This window comes from Fukomys damarensis, unplaced genomic scaffold, assembly GCF_012274545.1.
Source record: "Fukomys damarensis isolate Sample0158 unplaced genomic scaffold, DMR_v1.0_HiC HiC_scaffold_38, whole genome shotgun sequence".
Taxonomy (NCBI): domain Eukaryota; kingdom Metazoa; phylum Chordata; class Mammalia; order Rodentia; family Bathyergidae; genus Fukomys; species Fukomys damarensis.
The window spans coordinates 54,700,124-54,721,300 of NW_022900950.1; the positions used below are offsets into that span (position 1 = coordinate 54,700,124).

The 21,177-nt window shown below is 43.1% G+C and overlaps 2 pseudogenes; one reads left to right on the plus strand and one right to left on the minus strand.

Annotated features, from left to right (window-relative positions):
• The window catches only part of LOC104871266, a 23,496-nt pseudogene extending 4,488 nt beyond the window's left edge, over positions 1 to 19,008 (minus strand).
• Positions 18,992 to 20,418, plus strand: LOC104871230 (annotated as a pseudogene).
• The last annotated feature ends 759 nt before the right edge of the window (positions 20,419 to 21,177 follow it).

Genomic DNA, 21,177 nt, shown 5'->3' on the forward strand with positions numbered 1-21,177 from the left:
CTCCGATATTTTTAACTCCCTTTCCTTCAAAAGGCTTTGTAAAGCATAAACCAGTGATTGTGAAGTAGAATTCCCCATTTCTCCCTTATCTACGAAAGTGGGCGACCGACAAAGTCAAACCTGTTGGAGTAAACAAATTAAAACACCCGCCCACACCAGACAGCGTACCTCTCGGAAAGTTGGTGGATCCTCCCCTCCTGCTGCTCAGTTCTGAATCCTCCTGAAGTCAGGGGTCTCCGCTGATGCCGGCGATGATGGTCGTCGCTTCCCGGGTTTCGGCACCACTTGTCACGCGCACCTCGCCAGCAAGGAGCACGCAACACTCAGGATTCTTCTGAAGCACGCTTTATTGGAGGTTCTTCTGCATTCTTCAAGATGGCGGAAAGACCCCGAGCCGGATGCGAGCCTGCCTTTTATAGCCTCTCGGGTGACGTGGCCCATTTCTATTGGTCAATGCCGGCCTGCGTCATTCTGACGAGCCAAGCGCCTCCTCTGCGCAGGCGCGAACCGCCGTCACCAGCGGACTCACATCCGGGATTCATGCAGGGCATGAAGAGCCCGGAAATAATGGCGCGTGACATGTTATCAAGAAGTGAACCATAGTAAGGTTGATGACACAAAAACAAACCAGATATGACATACAGTAAAAATCAATTAATAGTGATGTAAGATCCTCCCAGGGAGGAATCCCACCACTCTAAGTCCGGGACGCCAGGATGCACCATAAACACCCCGGAGAGATGATTCTTGATGCAAAACACAAGAGGTCTTTATTCCAGGGCGCTGGGGCTCAGCTCATAACCCTCGCAGGGGCAGAGGAGTTGAGCCCCGAAGCAGGGTAGAGACACAGTTTTTAAAGGAAAAAACCACAAGCTATAGGGTAGGGGGAATTCTGAGAAAGGGGTCAATTACGGGAACATTCAGTTACAAAGGGTGGGGACTTCTGGGAAGTGGGACCATGGATTGTTCAAAGCGGTAGGGTCTGTTCTGCACCAGACGTTTATCTTGGTCCCTGCCTCTCAGGAATGTTTAAAGCGACCTTTTGACCTGTCATGGTTAGCTGACTCTGCTAGGGGTTGGGCTCTTAGAGCTTCTTAATACTTTTCCTAACAGTTTGCTGAAGTGAGTTGGAACCACACTGCCTTGGAAGTGCAGGAATGGTGGGACTTGGACTGCAAAAGCCATTGCAGAAAGGCCAGAGAGTGTCTGTCCTGTGAAAAGGACAAGAACCAAGGGCCAAGGTCACAGGCAGAAATGCTAAGGGTGAAGCCAAGGGCTGGCCATGGAGAGAACAGCGCACTTCCTGTTCTTCTGGTCAGACACCATGATATACAGAGTGAGGAGAACACCACTGCCCCCTACCCAAGGGCTGGGGACCCAGGACCTCACACCAGCTCAGACCCAACACCTTCAGCCTCATGGTAGCCACTTCTGAGCCACACTTTTCTCCTGGGAAATATTAACCAGGCAGCCAGGCATGGTGATGCATACAGGTAATCCCAGCACTCAGAAAGCTGAGGCAGGAGGATCACCTACAGTTCAAGGTCACCCTGGGCTACAGAATGAGCTCAAAGCCAACCCAAATTACTTAAGGAGACTGCCTCAAACAACAACAAGAACAATAGTTTTATTTTGAATCACAGTGCTGGGGGTCCTAGGTCCAGGGATGGGAAGCAACCATGGCCTTTCTGCCACAGAAGCACCCAGAATGGGATTTGAGTTAAAGTTCATGAATGTGAACTGATCTTTTGTTGTTGGGCCATAGCTCAGTGTTTATCAGCTAATTAACTTATTCATTTCTCCTTCTTCCCACCCTCCAACCATTGTGCTGCAGATAGGTAAATTAATTAGATATTTTGTTGGCAGTTACACAGGGCCAGCCCACAAGGAGCCAACAAGGAGGACAATCAAAACACATTCACAGAAGGCCAGCATTGTAAAAGAAACTACCACACCCACATGGGATGAATAGCAGTGACTGATACTCCAAATAGGTATCAATCACCTGGGTGGTGGACAAAAATCTTCCAAGAAAGATCTCTGACCCATCTCTTTCCACCAAAAAATCCTTGTTCATTCCTTATATGCTTGCTGCCTGCTTTGTTTGCCCATGGATCCCCGTTTAATCAATATCACCTAAGTGACTATACTTGTCATAAACTTATTGGTCCTAGTTTTGTCCACCTTGTGATTTCGCATTGGATCAGTATTATCTAATCAACTGTACTTGTAATCTCACTAGTTGACTATAGTTTTGTCCCATTTTGAACCGACCTCACCCCATGGCTTTGTCCCGTAAAACACCTTTGAGAAGCAGGGTGAGCAGGCAATCCATTTTCCTGTTCCCCTTCTGTCTCTTAGATAAAAGCTATCTTTCTCTTAATAAATTCTTCCTACTCTTAACCTCCAGTGTTTCCAAGAAGTCATTCTTCAGTTTTAGAGAACATGAACTTGTGTTTCAGCTGTCTAGCATGTTTGAGAGTTACATCTTTCACCTTTATCATCACCACAAGTTAGTCTTGATGACTTTTTTAGGAGGCGGGGGTACTGGGGATCAAATTCTGGGCCTTGTGCTTGTGAGGCAGGTGGTGGCACCACTGAGCTAAATCCCCAGCAATGACATCTTTTTTTTTTTTTTTTTATTTTTTTTTTTTCAAATTTGGGACCTTGCACTTGCTTGCAAGACAGGCAGTAGAACCACTGAAATAAATCCCCAGCCCAGTGATATCTTAATATGTATCCAAAAGGGTAGATTTGGGCACTGATAATTGTTAGATTTCCCTCACCTTAAGATGGCCCTAACTAGTGATGACACAGCCCCTCCTAGTGATGTCACAAGCTCCCCAATCCCTAGCCACTGTATCACTCAATCCCACCCCAGTCCTACATAAAGAGCTCCTGTCTCAGCCCTAGTGCTCTCTCCTTTGTTCAAAGACAGCCCGGCAGATCCCCCCCATAATAAAGGCTTGTTATGGTCCTGGTCTAGTCCTGGTTTTTGGCTCTTTTTACCTAACAATAAGGACAACTCTAAAGACAAGTAGGAAATTAGAACTAAAAAACAAAACTTAGCAATATATCATTTATATCGCAAATAACAGAGACTATATACAAGAGAGAACAGTCTAGAAAACCAATCTTGTTATCTTTTGTCTCCATATAACTAAATTTTCTTCCTTTTTCTTTTTTAATTTTCTGAGTGCCTGGGTGCTGTTAGAAATATAAAGATACAAGATTAGAACCTGCGACTTGAAATGTTTAAGGTTTAGTCCAGTCCTTTGGTTCAAGAAATGCCTGTCACTGGTCATTGTCTCAGGGACTCAGGCCCTCAGGGTCACTGGTCATTGTCTCAGGGACTCAGGCCCTCAGGGTCACTGGTCATTTTCTCAGGGACTCAGGTCCTCAGGCTGCAGGAGGAATAGCCAGCCAGAAGCTCTGACTGCACCTCAGTCCCATGCACAGAGGAATCCCAATCCCCCCTCCCCCCACCATACTGGGGATGGAACTGGGGACCTAGCACTTGTGAGGCAGGCAGCAGAACCAGCTCTCCTGTGAAGCAGTTGAAAAAAAAAGCTTAAATATCAGCTGAACCAAGGAGCACATTCCTACTACAGAGTGCTGCTAGGGAGCTAGCTATGAGACTGAACTCTCTTGCAGCCCCAGTGAGACAAAGTGGATAATGACCTGCCCAGCACCCAGTTCATCTCACATAAAAACCTGTGCTCTCTCTGCTTGCTAGTCTTAGATGGCCCTAAACGAGGTGCTGGGAGGAGACCCACAAAGAATTAGAAAGACATGATTATCAGAGCAGGGAATGAGTCTCTCAGACACTCTGACTACTTCCCTTAGGTCCAGGACTCCGCCTCCTCCCAAGATTTAAGTCTCTGGCCAGAACAGACATCTTGCTTCTGGCTGCACCCTGAAAGTTCCAGAGGAGCTTGAAGTAAACAGCTCATGGGCCTCACCCTAGGTCAACTGAATCAGAATATCTGGAGGGAGGACCCTGAGCATGGCGTTTTTAAAAAAAAACTCAAGTGATTTTAACTGGTAGCTACAGTGGAGAATCACTGTCCCAGATCTAACACGTTATAGTAGTTCTCACCCAGGCAGCCCAGGTTAAAAAAAAAAAGTCATTCTTGTCCAGCTTTCATCTCAGGCCGAATAAACCTAAATCATGAGTTGTTACCTGTTAGGTAAAAACAGCCAAAAAGCAGGACAAGACCAAGACCATAACAAGCCTTTAGTATGGGGAGGACCTGCCAGGCTGTCACTGAACAAAGGAGAGAGAGCACTAGGGCTGAGACAGGGAGCGCTTCTTACAGGACTGGGGTGGGGATTACAGGACTGGGGTGGGATTGAGTGATGTAGTGGCTAGGGATTAGGGGAGCTGTTACATCATTAGGAGGGGCCTGTGTCATCACTACTTAGGGCCAATTTAAGGTGAGGGAAAGCTAACATTCCAGGCTTTTGATTTATGGTTATTGGGCGAAGGTCTCTTCTGCAGCTGCTTCAAGCTGACAAAGGGGTGAAGGTTGGGGCTAAACCTGGATCTGGTGGGGGCAGCAGTAGGTGGGGGCTTCTTCCCTCTGCCGCAGTGGGCAGTAACCCCGCCATGACGAGTTCTGTGACTGTCTGGTTGGTAAATGCCCTCCTGTGTTCCTGCAAGAAATGTTTGAAAACAGTGAAACAGACAGGGCCCTATCATGATTAAAAGACACATACAAGCCAGTGGGCCCAACAAGGAAAGTAGTCAAGGCAGAATTTGGGGAAGCCAGGAATAGCTTTGTTCTATTCCCCAAGAATTCCATCATCTCTTTCACTCTTTGATGTGCTGCTGTAATTTTTCTAACCTTTGCTTTAACCTTTGCTTCGCTTCTAACCCAACTGGTTAACAAAATAACAGCATTCTTCACCCAGCACCTGGCACGCTCCCCTTTGGGCCGCTGTCAGCATGTCAAGGGCCCTTCTCTTTTGTAACACGACTGCTGTTAGAGAATTTATTTGATCTTATACTGTATTTAAGAACTGGCTTATTTTATCCATGTCTTCTGAAATCTCTGTGGACAGGGCCTGATAGAAATGTGTGGATGTAGAAATGCCTGCTATCCCTGTTGCCACCCCAGTGAGGACCCCTGCTCCATTAAGAAGGGGACTAGTAGGGGAGGTGCCCTTTTTCTGTTTGTTTGTTGTTGTTGTTGTTGTTGTTGTTGTTATTGCTGTTGTTGTTGTTTGAGACAGGGTCTTACTATGTAGTGAGACTGACCTGGAACTCACTATGTAGCCCAGGCTGGTCTCGAACTCACAGTGATCCTCCTGCCTCAGACTCCTCAGTGCTGGGATTACAGGTGTGCGCCACCATGTCCGGCTGCCCTTTTTCTGATTGTCTATTTCATTTTATTTTATTCTGGTACTGGAGGTTGAAAGCAGAACCTACACACTGGGCTACATTCCTAGCCTGCTTGCTTCTTTTTTTTGTTGTTTGTTTTGTTTTTTGGAACCGGGGATCAAACTCAGGCCCTTGCACTTGCGAGGCAGGTGGCAAAACCACTGAGCTAAATCCCTGGCCCTCTTGCTTCTTATTTTAAAGACAGGATCTCATTAAGTCACTAAATTGCTCAGGCTCAGGCTCAGACTGGGTTTGAATTTACTCAGGCCTCCCAGAGTGCTGGGAATACAGGTGTGTGTCACCACACCCAGCTTGATTAGTCACTCTAATATCAATGTAGGATATTGTTGGAAATGCTATGTTTCATTAATCTGTTTCCATTAGTTGATTTATGGGATATAATTAGTCCATTACTATACAGTGATTAAAGACAAAAGAATCTTGGTAGGGTTTCTTTTTTTGTCTTGTTTTGTTTTGTTTTGTTTTGTTTCTGAGACAGGTCTTGCTACATAATTCAGGCTGGCCTTGAACTTACTATTTAGTCCAGGCTGGCCTCAAACTCATGGCAATCCCCTTGCTTCAGTCTCTCAAGTGTTAGGATTACAGTAGTGCATCATCACACCAAGCTCTGGCGCTTAAACTCCCCAGGTGATCGCCCTGAGCCAATTGTACAGAACTTCTGAATGTAACACTGATTCCTTCAGGGTCACAGCACTGGTGGCCTCAGAGGTTTCAGAAGACAGGCTGGCCACAGAGTTCCTATTGCCTAAAAAGAAATGAGTCAAAGTGCAACAAGAAGCCACCTTACTCTGTAGAGCCATTAAGAGTCAAGGTGCTGACAGTAAGTCAGGGCCCTGAAAGAGGAAAAGCGGGAGATACATACATCATAAAGCTGCTAATAAAGCACTATACATACATACTCATTTAATCTTCACTGCAGCCCTATGGAAGAAGGTGCCACTGCCTCAATTTATAGATGAGGTGACTGAGGCCTAGAGAGATTAATTAATTTACCAAAGAGCACCCTGCTGCTAAGCGAAGAAGGATTAAATCCCAGGAAGTGGCCTTAACTCTCATCCTTGGGCTCAAAGGTCTCACATGGATCCAAATAACACCCAAAAAGGCAGAATGTGGGAATTTACACGAGGGGACTTAAAATGTCTTGGGGTAGGCCTGGGATTTAGCTCAGTGTTTCCACCGCCTGCCTCGCGAGCTCAAGGACCCAAGTTCTATCCCTGGTACCAAAATAATAATAATTAATTAAAATTAATTAATTAAAATGTCAGGGTAGATTGACTCCTTCAGAAGCAGAAGGGATGCATTCAGGGGAGTGGTAGAGTAGTGTTGAACATTTGGTAAAATGGCAATCAAACTGTGGCCTGGGCTACTTCTAAGAGTTTGCTGCTAAAATGGAATAATGGCAGCTGTATTACATTGGTGGGGAAATTAAGCAACTAATAGTGTCTTATCATTTCAAGTTTTTCTGGCACAAAATTTTCCTGCAGAGCTGGTGCCTGGTAAAATGCACATGCTCCGTAGTGACAAAATAGTAGCAAGCATTAATGAAGTCACCAACAGGCAACTGTCTTCTGGTCTCCAACTTGCTTTGTTGTGTCACATAATATAATTATCATTTCTGTTAGTAAAGCTATTTCTCCTACAAGTGAAGAATTAAATAGATCAGAGTCTCGCCACACTCCCAAAATGTACTCTGGCTGCAGGTGCCTCTCCCTGCCTTAGGTGAGAATCTCACCAATGTGGTGTAGCACACTCCCTAAACTTCTCCCACCCTGGCAAAGATGGTTAAAAAGGAAATGAGGACAGCTAAGACCCACGGAATATGAATCACTTGGCAATCCTGGCAAGTGGACATCACATTTGGGAGAGGTTATGTTGGGTCTCAGATCCCTCAGGCGAAGAAGATGACGAGCTGTTTGCTGTGGCACGTTCGGCAGAATCTTGCAGCCAAGTGGAGAAGCGGACCTAGGGATGCAAGGAGGGAACTTAGAGCCCCCATGTACAGAAAAGGCAGCTAGATTTATATACACAGAGCTGCCATATTATTCTTATATGTAGAACAAGCTGGATTACTGCATTAGAGTTGCTGTATGACTTCTATATGTGGATATATAAGTCGGATGAGTGCACTAACAGACTTGGTTCGCTGTTTCCCCCCCACATACTCAAAGCTCCCACTGTCTGGACATGTGAGCCCAGAAAGGGTGCTGAAATAACTAAATGTGCAGAACTGTCACTGGGCTTCCTCTTCAATTAGGAGAGGGATGTGAGGCATAACTGCATTTAGGCTCTTGGGGACTGTGATACTGTGATTTGCAATAAGAAATATCTCTATCTTTATCTAGATACAGATATATAGATATCTGATCTCTGTGCTGTCTCCTGGAACACAATACCCACAGCTCTTGTAATCTCCCAGGGTGAGTCTATAACTGTCAGCTATCGAGATGATTGGTGGCTGTGGTTCCTGATCAGGCCATGCTGGGCTGGTGCCATCCGCAATCAACCATGTGACTGGAGCGTTGACGCAGTGCTTCCCCGACTCTCACTTCTAAAGGAAGGACAGGGTTGAAGACTGAGTTGAAATGGCCACTAATGGCCAATTTAAAAATCAAGGATGTCTACTGAATTCTTCATAAAAATCCACAAGTGCAGAGTGTGAGGAGCTCCCAGGTTCCCCTGCACACTCGGAGGTGCTGGGAGGGTGGGGCCTCTGGGGAGGGCAGGGAAGCTCCACGGCCCTTCCCCATCGAGTCCATCCTGCAATTCATCTCTATCCTTCGTAGTAGGCTTTATTAAAAAGCCATAAGTATAAATGTTCCTAAATTTGATGATGTGACTCCAGGAGAGGGTCAAGGGGGTCTCTGGTTTTCCGATCAGTTGGTTAGAAGTACTAGAGGCCTGATTGTGCAACTGACATCGAAACGGCAGTCTTGTGAAATTGAGCCCTCAACCTGTGGGATCTGACACCTTCAGAAGGACAGGGGCAGAAAAGAATTGAATTGTAGCACACCCAGCTCAGCTGGTCTTGCAGAACTGGTCCATGTGGAGAGCCACCCACACAACTGGTTACAGAAGTGAGCTAATGCTGGCCAGGCATGGTGGCACATACCTGTAATCCCAGCTAGTCAGAAGGTGAGGATCATAGGTTGAAGAGCAGCCTAGGCAACTGAGTGAGTCACCATCTCAAGAAAGTGAAAGGGACTGGTGGGGTAGCTCTTTGGTACAGCTCTTCCCTAGCATGTACAAGGCTCTGGGTTTAATTTCAAGAAGAAAAAAATAGTTCTGTGTTAAGTATTGAGAAAGTGTGTTCTCCTCCTACACAGTACCTGTTCTGTGCCAGGGAAGGGACCTGGGAGATACCAAAATGGGCTTTCTGGTTTGACAGTATAGTCATAGGATACCATCACCTAGAAAACCTTTCTCTCTCCCTACCAATAAGAAATAAGAGGGGGGAAAGCCAGGAATTTAGCTCAGTGGTTCCACTGTCTGCCTTGCAAGCACAAGGTTCTGAGTTCAATCCCCAGTACCAAAAAAGAAAAAGAAAGAAAGTGAGTGGGGGTCAGGGAGGCTGAGACCAGCCTGAGAACGGTTCCATCCTTTCCACCCTGGAATCAGGACCCTCTCCCATACAGAATTTCCATACTCCAATAAATATGCCACCCGGGGAATTTACACTTAGCAAAAGCTGCTTAGAGAGGAATGCATACATGTCCAGCACACGGGAACAATTTAATTGCCCTGAAACAAGTGAATCAGAAAACTCAGGCCAATGTACCGATGTTAATTCTTAAGAAATTTGAAAAGTAAATAAATTTGAGTTGGAAAGCTTGCCCTCCAGTGGGGAAATAATGAACTAACCACACACTTATACGTCTGAGAAAAATAATTACTACCCAGAACCACGTTTTTTTGTTTTTGGTACTGGGGATCAAACTTGGGACCTTGAGCTTGTGAGGCAGGCAGCAGAACCACTATTAGAACCGCCCCCCCAGCCACATAGTAACAAGTGCTATTACCTGGATGATAAATACAAATGTAAATGTAAGTCAGAGAGTAAATAAAGTTACCTGCTGTGTTTACCAGGGCCCCTGCCTTCTGACACCGCCTTTTTTTTAAATACTGGAAATTGAACACTGAGTGTTCAGTATGGGGCTATATTCCCATCCCTTTCTACTTTTTATTTTGAGACAAGGTCTTGCTAAGGTGCTGAGGTGCCCAGGCTGGGCTTGAACTTGTGATCCTCCTGTCTTGACCTCCCACAGTGCTTGGATTACAGGCATATAAAATGGTGCCCAGGCTTCAGGAACATTAAAGTCCAAGGGGCACAGAGGGTACTGGTGAGCTTGGATAGTCTTTAGTCGAGTAAGAGAGGAAGGAAAGAAGTAGGAGGGGAAAGAAATAGGTTTGAGTCCTGCTTCGTCGTAGGAAGCTGTGTGGCCCTAGAGAAAGCTTACATGGCATTAGACTTAATTTCACAGAAACCTGAGATAGCTAGGTGCCACTGTGGTGGGGACAGTGGTGGTACAAAAGTCTGGGACAACAAAACAAACCTCTGGGCACAGTAAACTATTACTTTGCAGCATGGCATGTTTCAATAGCCCTGTCATGAGTCTGATAAAGCCACAGAAGCAGAATGTTGGCATGAAATTAGAAGCTGTTATCAAGAGCTGGATGTGGTCGTGCATGTCTATAACTCCAGCATGCAGGAGGCTGACACAGGTAGGTCACTACAAGTTCAAAGGCAGCCTGGGTTACACAGTAAGTTCAAAGCCAGCCTGAACTACATAGCAAGACCCTGTCTCAAACAAACAAAAAATTGTTACCAAGGGAAAAAAAAACCTAAATAAACCCTCTAACTTAACTTGCTCTTAGTCATCTCAGAAATCATTAATTTTGGAGGTCACCCAGCTGAGCAATACATTACTAGTTTTCCCATGAGCTTTGCTATATGATAATACCTAAGATGTGTGGTATATGAGAACAGTTGCCTAGATTACTTCCTGGAGACATGAAGACTGTTTTTGCTGAAAATACTGACCTTTCGCTGGAACCTGAAGAGATGAGATGGGTGACTAAAATAAGGTAAAAGATTAGGTAGGCTATCCGGGACTTGGACAGGCTGCCGATTGTCCAGGCGAGGATACACAGAAAGGATAAAAGGGACAAAAACAATAATTTAGAGGATATGCAGGAGAATAAAAGAGACAGAAACAATAATTTAGAATGCAAGCTCTTACTTATCAGGCTGAGACCTCTGACTCTCCAAACTTGCAAGTATTTACTGAACACTGTTTGTTTGTTTGTTTGCACTGAGGATCAAACTCAGGATCTTGTGCTTGCAAGGCAGGAAGCAGAACCACTGAGCTAAATCCCCAGCCCCCACACAGTTTCTTGAGGAAGTGAAGGGTGGTGAAGGGAACAGTGGAGTGCAGAGCAGGGAACAAAGCTAGTAACAAGGGAACAAAACATTCTAGCAGAAACAAATCCTTGATTAATGGGAAATTTCGGGGTTTTTTTTCCTTAATTTTTGCTTCTATAGAAATTTTATGCACAAGTCATGTTGCCCTTAGCTGCACTATTGTCTTGTCATCTAAGACGTCACAGAATCACAGATCATTGAGACCTCTGCTGCGACCAGTGGTGTGGAAAGTTGTTCCGTTCCCACACACTAACTGCTGCCTCTCAGGCAAGCCACTGTGGGGTAATAGGCAGACTCAGACTTACTATATGAAAAGCCAATTTATAATAAATCAGAGTGGTCTCCATCAGTAGGCATATGTCTCCATGTTGTTTCTGTCCCCCGTGCTGTCTTGGCCTTTGGGTCAGATTCTAATCAGATTCTAATCACACTGATGCAATGATCATTTAAAAATGTTTCATCCAAGCTGGAAATGGTGGCACACAACTGTATACACAGGTACTTGGAGGCTGAAGCAGGAGGATTGCAAGTTTGAGGTCAGCCTGGGCAACCTAATGAGACTCTGCCTCCAAATCAAACAGGCTGAGGATGTAACTTAAGTGGATCCAATCTCCAGTACTCAGGGAATGTGAGGGGGAGGTAGCCTAAGACTATCATGCAGGATTAACTTGGCCTATTGCCATTGAAACTCACGGTTTTTGTTCTTTCTGTCTCCACCCTTATGCTTCTTCAGAAGACACTAAAGTCCAAGGCTGGCTGTGGTGGTGCATATCTGTAATCCCAGCACTCGGGAGGCTGAGGCAGGAGGATCACTGTGATTTTGAGACCAGCCTGGGCTACGTAGTGAGTTCTAGATCAGTCTGAACTACATAGTGAGACCCTGTCTCAAAAAACCAAAAAAAAAAAGAAGGCACTAAAGTCCAAATACCTGAAGACATTCAGCCCTATCAGAAGCTTAGACCCATCAGACCAAGACGTTTTACACAAGATAGGATGACAGTGCTAAGTGAATGAAAATTCAACCGTTTCTAAGATGACTTGGTCATGACCACCTAGTGGTCCAAGTCCAAGAAAAAGCATCTTTTGAAGCCATGCCCCTGGCCAGCCAATGGAAATCAATGGACTTTAGCTCATGTAGCAAATGAATAAAAACTGACTGTTCTCTTAGTTCTGCAAGCAGCAGCTTGGTCACTCAACCAATTTCTGACTCTCTTCAGCCAAAGCCCCAGTTTAGCTGAAGCCCTTTCCTCCTCCACACAATAACACTTTCCCTGTATTGGAAGATGTGCGTGTAATATTTGGCCCAGTCTCATTTCTATAATCTCTGGAACAAAAGATCCCCCACGGTTCAGTATTTAGACAAGAATAATAAAAATGCACACTCCTAGAGTAGGGCAATGGTGAGGGCAAATGAGACGAAGGAAAGTACTTAGTGACTGAAGTATCCATGGATGGCATTTATGGCAAATACCTGCTCTGTGCTTCATATTCAAGACAGGCCAGGTTAGTGACCTCAGGGAGCTTAGAGTAAAGCTAAGTAAGTGGACAGAATTAAGTGCCCAAATAAGTGGGTGACTGATGGGACACAGAGCTCCCTTGCGAGCTTTGAAAAAGGCATCCCTGGGCTGGGGATTTAGCTCAGTGATTCTGCCGCCTGCCTCGAAAGCTCAAGGTCCCAATTTCGATCCTGGTGTGTGTGACAGAGAGAGAGAGAGAGAGAGAGAGAGAGAGAGAGGGGCGGGGGAGGCACCCCTCTGTAACAGGGACAGACCTAAAAAAGTATCAGGCTAGATAAAAGATAATAGCCCACCTGGTTAAGAGGTAATTCGGGTAACTAAGTTTATTCGCTTAGAAATGTAAAACACAAGAACAAAAGACTAAAATCAAAATAAGAAGGAAGATAAGGAACTGTCCTCCCAGGAAAAAAATTTAGTAGATGACAGCTACTCCCTAACCTCCAGGCTGGAGAAACTTAGAAAAATGCAGAGTAACTGCTTTCCATCCAGGTATCCAACTAAGTTTGTAACTGATTTTTAAAAAACTCTATAAAGCCTTTATTCTTCTTATCTATACGCCAAAACAAAGGAAGCAGCTGGGAATGGTGGCACATGCCTGTAATCCAAATACCTGGGAGGCTGAGAGGAGGATCATCACAAGTGTGAGGCTAGTTCAACCTGAACTACATAGCAAGACTAACAGAAAGCACATGGGACTTTTATTCAGAATCCTTGATAGGTATCTACCAACAGCTTATTTTTCTTAGTTCCAATAAACACTCTCCTAACTTCCTACTTTCGTCTGCAATTTTATTTTCAACTTCATGAGACAAAGAAATTGGCCACTGCAGGATGAACGACAGATCAACTTTTTTTTGTTTTGTTGGTGGGGAGGGGTACCAGTGATCAAACTCAGGTCCTTGCGCTTGCAAGGCAGGCGGTGGAACCACTGAACTAATTCCCCGGCCCAGATCAACTGTTTTCTATTCAATACTTTATTCTTTTTTCTTCATTCTCTTATCCATTTCTGTATGTTGTTGTTATTATTATTATTATTATATTTGCTTTCTCTGGTTTTCAGTATTTTATGTCACTTTACTTTCTCTTCTTTCTTGGTAGTTTATGCTGCATTGTTTTTTAGTACTTGCCCTACCATTTACAGTATACCTTTATAATTAATGAGTCCACTCTGATAACACTACATGCCTATTCTTTCCTTTTTTTTTGTACTAGGGATCGAACTCAGGACCTTGTGCTTGAGAGGCAGGCAGCAGAACCACTGATCTAAATCCCCAGCCCTGAAATAACACTACAACTTCAGGGGTAGTACAGATCCTCCGGAACAGAATATTCCCAATTCCTCCTTCACATCTCAATGTCATTGCTGTTGTTCATCCCTCATAAATCATAATCATGCAATATATCATTGTCATTACTCTGTTAGATCAAGTAAGAGAGTAAGAATCAAGTAGCAGGGCTCAGTGGTGAATACCTATAGGCCTCACTACTCAGGAAGCTGAGGCAGGGCTGACTGCAAGAAGTTCTAGACCGGGCTGGGCAAGATAATGAGATTCCATCTCAAAAGATAAAAGAAACGAAAAAAAGGAATATGAATATTAAGGATAAGAGGAATTAAGACTTTGCTTTGTGTTAATTTATCCCATCTCTTCTAACAGTCTTCCCTTCTTCACGTACCAGATATGTATTTGACCCTACAAAATTTTCCCTTTCTCCAACGAACTTGTAACGTCTCTTCCCAGACAGGTACAATAACAAACAACTCTGCCATAAAGAAGGATGAGCTGGGGACATTTGCAGCTAAATGGATGGACCTTGAGACCATACTCTAAGTGAAATAAATAGGACACACTTAAAACTGCACTCTTTCTCTGGTGTGACAAACTGAAAGTGGAAATAAGGACTAAAATGTGTAACAGATACTGGAAAATGGGAAGAAAATGTTCAAATGGGAAGGGGAACAAGGAGGAACAAAGGAAGGAAGGGACAGGAAAAAAGTGAAAATAGAAGGAAAAAATGGAAACAAAGCTTTTGTACACAGGGAGGGGAGAGGTCTTGTGGGAGGAATAGGATAAAATAAATTTTACTTTTAAAACCTATCATATTAAAAAAATAAAAACTATCACATTTTGGGAAAAATATATATATATTTTTGGTACCAGGGATTGAACTCAAGACATCGTGCTTACCAGGAAGGAACAATGCCACTGAGCTACACCCCTGGCCCAACTTTTACACACACACACACACACACACACACACACACACACACACATATATTTATTTATTTATATTACATATATTTGGGGGGTGCTGGGAACCAAACTCAGGTTCTCATGCTTGGGAGGCAGGTGGCAGAACTACAGAGTAAATCCCTGGACCCCAACTATCATATTTTGTATTAAATTCTATTTGGACTATTACCTCAGTTTTACTCTGGTTCATCTTCGCCTGCTTTATTGAAGTTTTGTTTTGTTTTTTGGGACTAGGGATTGAGCTCGGGACCTTGCACTTGCCAGCCAGGCAGCAGAACCACTGAGCTAAATCCCCAGCCCCATCTTAGCCTGCTTTAGCTACTATATTTCCATTTTCCCCCTTTTATTGTGATACTGAGGATCAAACACAGGGATGCCTTATCACTGAATTACATCCAGCCTTTTTTCTTTTTTTGAGACAGGGTCTTGCTCTGTAGTCCAGGCTGGCTTTGAACTCATTATGTAGCCGAGGCTGGCCTTGAACTCATGTCAATCCTCCTACCCCTGCCTCCTGAGTTCTGGGATTACAGGTGTTCACCACCACACAGAGCAAAGTTTTGTTTTTGTTTTTTTTGTACCAGGGATCAAACTCAGGACCTTGCACTTGTAAGGCAGGCAGCGGAATCACTGGGCTAAATCCCCAGCCAAGCATTATTTTTAGACAGCATTTCACAAGCTGCTCAGGCGAGACTCAGAGTTGGGACCCTGCTGCCTTGGGTTCCTCGCTGTTCAGATTACAGGCACTCACCATTGCACCAGCTTACTCCCGCCCATTCATTCATTCATTCACTCATTCACTATGTTTTTGGTTGAGGTCGGGTCTCAGTATGTATGATCTTTCCACCGCAGCCTCCCCATCACAGGCATGCATCACCGCATCCAGCTTCAAGTTTTATTTTCAAATGTGTCTCTTATAAACAATTTTAACCCAGTCTAAGAAATCTGAGTCCTATAGTTGGTGAACCTCTTGTGTCTTCACAGCATTTGAAGGAAAGGTATTTTTGCCGTTACATCTTCAGTCTACACCTCCAGCTCCAAGTATGATAATGCCCGGAGTTGTATTAGTTTCTCTAGGACTAAAAAGAAAACAAAATAACTGACCATCTTTCTTCTGACTTCTTACAGAACCTGCCAGATTTTCTATCTTAATATTTCTCTAGAAGTATTTTGTGTAGACCTCTCTACAGCCAACTTTATGAGACTTAATAGTATTCCTAACATGCTATCATACTCCAATGCCAATCTGATGATATAAAATTTTAAACTGTTTTCTTGAATAAATGTGCATTCAACAATGCTTTTGAGAAACCTGGTATTTCTGATTCTTTCCTTTGAGAATCTTTTTATTTGTAAGCTTTTAGATTTTTTTCTTTGGTATTCTTAAGTTTCATTATAACCACTCTGTATACAGCTTCATTTTTCTTCACAGCAATTACCTCTCCCTGACATTAGATGTGTTTCCTTCTCTTCCCCAACTATTATATGAATTCCAAGAGAATTAGATTTTGTTCATTATTGTATCAATCATGTATGCAATCCTAGTGATTTTGTTACATTTTTTGATATTATTTTGAACATATAGGAAACTGCTTGGCATGTAAATGACACTCAACAAAATATCTGCAATCCTTAACATAAAGAAAAAAAAGCCAGACGTGGGGGCACACGCCTGCAATCCCAGCATTCAGGAGGCTGAGGCAGCAGGATCGCTGTGAGTTCTAGACCAGCCTGGGCTACGTAGTGAGTTCCAGGTCAGTCTCAACTACATAGTGAGACCCTGTCTCAACAAAACTAAACTAAACTAAACAAACAAACAAACAAAAAATATGTATATATTTGTCATATGGCAGATGCTTTGTTAGGTAAGTCTGCTTAATAAAATAATTATTTTAACTCACAAAATTTCAAGATACTTGGATTTAAATATATACATAAAATTCACCCTAGTTTCAGTAGGAAAAAGCGGAATTCACAAATACTAATATTATTCTATAAGTGACACACACTGCCCTACTTAAGTGTTCATAAACTATAGTCCGACTTGAAAGTCAATTCTGGCCCAAGGTTTATTCATTTATGCAAGCAATTTTTTGCGGGGGAGGATAACCCTTCTTTTATCTATTGACTATCATTGCTGCTTCATGCTAAAACCTGAGTTGAATTACTATGACAGAGACCAGTTAAGATCTTCTTCAAACTCTAAAATATTTACCCAGTTCCTTATTGAAGAGCTCTGCTGACCTTTGCTCTAGCTAATACAAATGCTGATCAAAAAATATGGTGCATTGAAATAAAATTTATTACAGTAAAAATGCATCGCCATTGAGTCCCTCCTGCTCACTCTGAACCTACTGTACTCATTCCTTCATTCTTGCCACTTTCTGAAGCAGTTTTTGTGTCTTCCCAAGGTGTGATCAGAAGTACAGTGACAGCTACTACTAAGTGCCATAGTAGTGTACTTATCTATCTTATTTAATAGATCCAGTAGCCTGAACTTCTGGCTCTTCCCCAAAGCAAAATGACCATGAAAGGTAAATATTTTGAATGGATTCAAGATGTCAAGGCAGCCAGGACAGTACAACTCATGAAAAAGGACTCCCAGAACTGCTTCAGAAAGTGACAACAATAATGGGATAAGTGTGTACCAATATGGCAATGTGTTTTTTACTATAATAACTTTTTAAAAATTTAAAGACTTCACCATACTTTTCAATCACATTTCCTAAATTCAACCCTATTATAGTCTGTTATATTCTACATTTTTACCAAATTTAATCAATTCCACAAGAAACAAATATTTTAAAAAATCTGACAAGTTTTTAAATTATCACAGAATCCCTTGAATATTTTGCGGGGAGGAGAGTACTGGGGATCAAATTCACATCCTTGCACTTGTGAGGCAGGCAGTGGAACCACTGAGCTAAATCCCTGGCCTTCCCTTGAATCTTGATGTCTTTTCCTATCTGTTCTGGTAAACTTGGCTGCATCATCCAAAGTAAAAGATTTCTGGTTTTTCTCAAGACTAGATATAACTCAAAAGTATCTGGTTTTCAGTAACTCTTTTAGTTTAATCTTACTCTCTTTTAGCCTTCCTGAAAAAAGGGCCTTTCTCAAGGTAAGGGTAGGAGTTGGAAGGACATGACATTTGAAAGGAAGATCCTGCCCATGCCCCTGCTTTTTGTTTCAAAGTACATGTTTATAGTATTAATGACTGCATTCATCATAGGGAGTCTGTACATAGATATCTTAAATTATTTTTGTCCCCTCTCCCATCTCTCCCTCCCCGCTCCAAGTCTTCTCCCCTTCCCCATTTGCAAAAGTCCTATTTCCATTTTTATCACTTTCTTTTATTAAATCCCTTTTCTCTTTCTTCTCTCACTTCCTCCATCTTCTTCCCATTTGAAAAAGAGTCTCAACTTATCTTTTGCTTATGTTTTCCATGTCTCAGATTGACAATGCTCATTTTATACTCAAAGTAGAATGGGGATAGGAGGGAGAATACATATAACCTCTACCCACTGACAATACACACTAGAATGCACCAATCCTAGTGTCTATTCTTCCTGTAACCTTCCATATTTTCTAGTGTGTACTTCAAACCTAACTCCTCACATTTTAACTGCTGCACCCTCCCCAAAACTCAGAGACACTATGAATGATCCCAATAGAATACCTTGTAGACGTCTGCTGCTCATGCTTACATTGGTAGCACATATATTAAAAGTCTGCTGCTGGCTGGGCGTGGTGGCACATGCCTGTAATCCCAGCACACAGGAGGCTGAGGCAGGAGGATCACAGAGTTTGAGACCAGCATGGGCTACATAGTTCCAGGTCAGTCTTAACTATGTAGTGAGACTCTGTCTCAAAAAACAAAAGTCTGCTGCTGAAAGCACAATTTCTACATTGTGATTAACTAGCATCTTTTACACAAATGTATCCTGCTGAAAGTAATACGAAGAATACATTTGTGGGCCAGGGATTTAGCTCAGTGGTTCAGCTGCCTGCCTTGCAAGCACAAGGCCCCGAGTTCAATCCCAAGTACAAAAAAAAAAAAAAGAATATATTTGTTAGGATCTTATATAGTAGGTTATCAACTACTTTTGAAATTATTAAAACACAAAATACATCAAACTGCTGTACTAAAGTATACTTTGGTAGGTGGTTACTGAGAATTGCATCTTTTATAAACTCGTAAAGAATGAGACCAAGCTTCTCGCCTGCCTCCGGCCTCCCGTTACATCTGTTCAGAGGGGCTGCGGTGACCCGGCCTCCAGTGTGCCCAGCAGGGGAAATTGGTGGCGAGGGAATAGCACTACTGGGCTTACTGCAGGGGGGCGGGTCAGTGCTGGGACAGGCAGTGGAGCGAGCGACTGGCGGCAGCCTCCTCTCCACGCTGCTGGTGGCCTGCGCCTTCATGCTCAGCCTGGCTTACCTGTTCCGCCTCGCCCGTTGGCCACCTGGTCCACCTGCCGTGGAGCGAAAACTCCACCACACATTTTCTCCCCAGTTCCATTCCTTGGGCGTGCTGTAGCATTTGGGAAAAATCTGATTGAGTTCCTAGAGAATGCATTTGAGAAGTATGGACCGGTTTTTAGTTTTACCATGGTGGGCAAGACATTTACTTACCTTTTGGGGAGCGATGCTGCTGCATTGCTTTTTAATCGTAAAAATGAAGACCTGAATGCAGAAGATGTCTACAGTCGTCTGACAACACCGGTGATTGGGAAGGGAGTCTCATATGATGTGCCTAATGCAATTTTCTTAGAGCAGAAGAAAATGTCAAAAACTGGACTTAACATAGCCCACTTTTAATAGTACGTTTCTTTAATTGAAAAAGAAACACTGGAATACTTTCAAAGTTGGGGAGAAAGTGGAGAAAAAACATTGTTTGAAGCTCTTTCTGAGCTCATAATTTTTACAGCTAGCGATTGTTTACATGGAAAAGCAATCAGAAGTCAACTCAACGAGCAGGTGGCACAGCTGTATGCAGATCTGGATGGAGGTTTTAGCCATGCAGCCTGGCTGTTGCTGGGTTGGCTGCCTCTGCCTAGTTTCAGACGCAGAGACAGAGCTCATAGAGAGATCAAGAATATTTTCTATAAGGCAATTCAGAAGCGTAGGCAATCAAAAGAAAAAATTGATGATATTCTCCAAGTTTTACTAGAATCCATGTACAAGGACGAGCACCCTCTGACCGATGACGAAATAGCTGGGATGCTTATTGGACTGCTTTTGGCAGGGCAGCACACGTCCTCAACCACTAGTGCCTGGTTGGACTTCTTTGTGGCCAGAGACAAAGCACTGCAAGAAAATGTTATTTAGAACAGAAAACAGTCTGTGGCGAGGATCTGCCTCCCTTTACAGATGACCAGCTCAAGGATCTAAATTTACTTGATTGCTGCATAAAAGAAGCATTAAGACTTAGGCCTCCTGTAATGACAGGATGAGAATGGCCAAAACTCCTCAGACTGTGGCAGGGTATACCATTCCTCCAGGACATCAGGTGCGTGTTTCTCCCAGTCAATCAGAGAGTTAAAGACTCCCGGGTAGAACGTCTGGACTTTAATCCTGATCGCTATTTACGTGATAACCCAGCATCAGGAGAGAAGTTTGCCTATGTGCCATTTGGAGCTGGGCGACATCGTTGTATTGGGGAAAATTTTGGCTATATTCAAATTAAGACAATTTGGTCCACTCTGTTTCATTTATATGAATTTGATCTCATTGATGGATATTTTCCTGCTGTGAATTATACAACTATGATCCACACCCCTGAAAACCCAGTTACCCATTATAAACAGAGGTCAAAATGAAAAACACCAACAGGAACTAATGGGACATCAGTGTAAGCTGCAAATGCATCTGTTGAGAATGAAGTGCATGAACAACACTCTCATAGTGCTGTTTTTTAAATTCTAAGACAGTTTAATTTATGATTTTAATATTTTATTAAGTGATCTATCAAATCATATTTGAAACATGAAACATTTTATAGTTTTGATACTGTGGCGTGCTTTAAGGAAGCCAAGTTTATAGTAAAAAAATTATTCAGGGTGAATGTAGGTAATTGGCAGATTCTAAATGATATAACCTTTGGGTACTAACTTTAAAAGCATACAGAGCGCTTGGCAAATAAGGTCAGGAGAGTCATATCTGGGCCCAGTTCTGCAGGGTGTGAAGAGCTCAGGGATACTTGGAAGATGACAGGTCATTCATTTATCTTGGTAATTTTTTTATGTAAGGACAGAAGGGTCGGGAATCAACTCATAGTGGAAGCCTTGGATAAAAGAGAATACTGTTAATTGTTTTGGTGTGAAGATAGTTACCAGTGATTGAGCTATAATGTAGAAAAATCCTCTGAATTCTAACTGGAAGCATTTATTATAGGAAGCTGAAAGAGGTCACCTGTTTTTGCCTTGATAATATTTCCTAAAAATATTAAAGATTGCTTGTGTGGTGTTTTGCTGTAATTGCTAAGTATCAGCTATTTCTCCATCTGCTAAATAATGTATGTTTCCATATAAAGTCCTCAGTAGGCAGGTTTTTCTTCCTTGGCTGAAAGTTTTTAGCTGCCTCCTTTCCAAC